Below are 2,739 nucleotides of genomic sequence, written 5' to 3'. Positions count from 1 at the left end.
TTGTACCTGGACAGATGGGGGCTAGTGTCCTGGAACAGCTCCCAAGTTAGACCCAGACCCCTACTCTCAGCTGGGTCCCAGCAGGTAGTCCTTCTTCTGAGCAATGCCTCCCTCACTACACTCAGACCCCTGTGTACAGCCTTCTCTCCCAACCAGACTCACCTGGAGGTCACTTTCCTTCCCTCCATCCCCACTCCTGTAACCACATTCTCTTCCCCTGACCACCACCCAGGGGGTCACATCCCCTCCCCTCCATTGCCACTTGGGGGGTCATATACCCTTCCCTTCACACACCTGGATGGGCCACATACCCTCCCCTCCACCTCTGTTTGGGGGATTACAGATGAAATGTAAACAGATGGCATCAGAATTTCTGTGTTTTTGTGGGACTTGCTTCTTTTGCTCCCTGTGACAATTCGTTACTGACACTCATCCACATCGATGTATTGACCTGCAGCTCCCTCGTCTCACTTGGGTTCATCTTTCATTATATGAATGCACTACAGTTTGCTTTTCCAGTCTCCTGTGATGGGCATTTTAATTATTCCCAGTTTGGGGCCATCATGCACAATGCTATGACAGATATTTTTGTTTTTCATTTTCTAACATTTCTCCCTGATATGTAGAAACGTCTTTTTCATCCTTATTCTTAAAGGCTATGTTAGCTAGGCATAGAATTCTATATTGACTTTCCCCCTGGCATATTAAAAATATGATTATACTCTATTCTGGCTTCCATTACTATGCAGTTAACTGATCAATAACTCCTTAGAAGGAAATCTGTCATTTATCACCCAATATTAAAAAAAAAATGTCTCATGTGTGTTGAGCAGTTGAATTACGTGTCTAGAATTGTATTTCTCTTCTTGGATTCACTGGAATGTTTTATTTACCAGTGGAGCCTTCCAGAGGTACTGCTAACTTCTCAGCTAACATGACTTCAAATATTGTCTTTTCCAAGTTCCATCTCATCTTTCCATCTTAGATGTGAAAATCTATTTTCAATCACATTTCTTTACATTTTACATTTCTTTGTTTCTCTCTATTTGGTTAAGTAATTTCTTCAGACTGAGTTTCCAGTTCTCTTCACTTTTCAACTATGTCTAATATGTTGTTAAATCCGTCAAGTTAGGGCTTTTTTTTTTTTAATTTCAGTGATATTGTTCATCATTGCAATTTTATTTTTATTGAATGTCCTTAGTATTTTTTTTCTTTTCTGTTCCTTTCAGATGTTTTTAAGTTTGTTTTCTATGTAGTTAAATGAAGTAATCATTGTTATTCCATGTTTTGTTCTTTTAAATCCAGTGTTTGTAATCTCTATGTGTCTATTTTGCTAAAGTTTGCTATTTTCATGTGTAATTAATCATTTTCTGTTGACAGCTTCTCATTTTCTTTGTAGTTTTACTGCTTTCACCACCTCCTTGTTGGGTACAGAGAGGGCAGGGGAGAAACTGTGGCATTCCTTTGCTCTCAGGGTGTTCCCCTGAGCTCCACCTGCAACTTCTCAAGTTTCTCCTCCATAAACTAATACATTCCTCTGCAGCGTCAATCTGCTCCTACTATGCTCCCAAGACTTTCTTTGTGCTGCCTCTTGTGCAGTGTCTTACAGTCTTTCCCATTCACACACATCTCCCCATCATCTTGACGGACTTCTCTTGACTGTATTTCACTTAAGGATTTCGCTTCCCGTTTCCTGGTGACCCTGTGTTGTGCATCTCAAACACGGTTTTCCTGGGAATCATTTAGACAGGTCTGCTCCTCCTCTGAGCTTCCACATGATACTCCCTGCCCAGTTCTACAGCATTCGCACAGATATACATCAAGCTCCTGCCCTGTACTCTCATCCTCCAGGTGCTGGTCAGATCTTCCCAGATACTCACTTGGAATGTTGGGAGCCCCTGACCTGCTCCAGGCTTTGAGACATCTGACCTGGGGGAGCTGCCTGGGGCACAGGAAACCCGAGCTTACCACTGACTTGATTTTTTGCCTAGCCTATAGGGCTTTTCCTATGGTGATGACATTTCTCAGGATAAAACGCACCCTACTTTGTTCTGGTGCAGCTGATGTTTGGGTAATGCCTTCCAAGAAAGACTGAGGAGAAAGTACTGAGAGAGGGTGGGTGGGGTGAGGGAGATCACTTTGACTCAGAAAGCAAACAACATAGGGAGAAGGCTGAAGTTTATTTTTTCTGGTCTAATCATGTCTCACATTCCCCATCTGGGAGCAAGTTATAGGAGAGGGTGAAGAACGTGTTCTCCGGTCTTCAGGTTGACAGGCCCAGTCTATCTCCACGACAGCGCATGGCTGGATGGTTTGCCAACTGTGTGTGTGTGTGTGCTTTTGTGTGTGTGTGTGTATGTGGGTGCTTGTGAGATCAAATTCCTTTGGTCTGATGGCGAGTGAATTCCTCCCTGTGTCTGGGAGTATGTGATCATTAGTTAGTTTTCCCTGCATCCTACAAATCTTCTTACTAGTTTTAGCAGAGAGCTTGGAGAGGCAGTGTTATGTCCTTTTAATCCAAAGCCATCTGAAACTGCAGGAATTTGCCATTTTTTTTAAAGTTCTTAGATCAGCAGGAACAGGGACAATATTCTTAACACAGACTTGAAGATGAGAATAAAAATGAGCACTCTACAATCTAAAAATGTCCATTGTGTAGAAAACAATGAAAATATATCATTATTTTCTGCAAAACACCACTTTTGGAAATGGACACAGAGTCATGGCATTTGAAGGTTG

The sequence above is a fragment of the Trichechus manatus genome, unplaced genomic scaffold (genome assembly GCF_000243295.1).
Source record: "Trichechus manatus latirostris isolate Lorelei unplaced genomic scaffold, TriManLat1.0 scaffold00266, whole genome shotgun sequence".
Lineage (NCBI taxonomy): Eukaryota > Metazoa > Chordata > Mammalia > Sirenia > Trichechidae > Trichechus > Trichechus manatus.
This window is presented reverse-complemented; position numbering follows the sequence as displayed.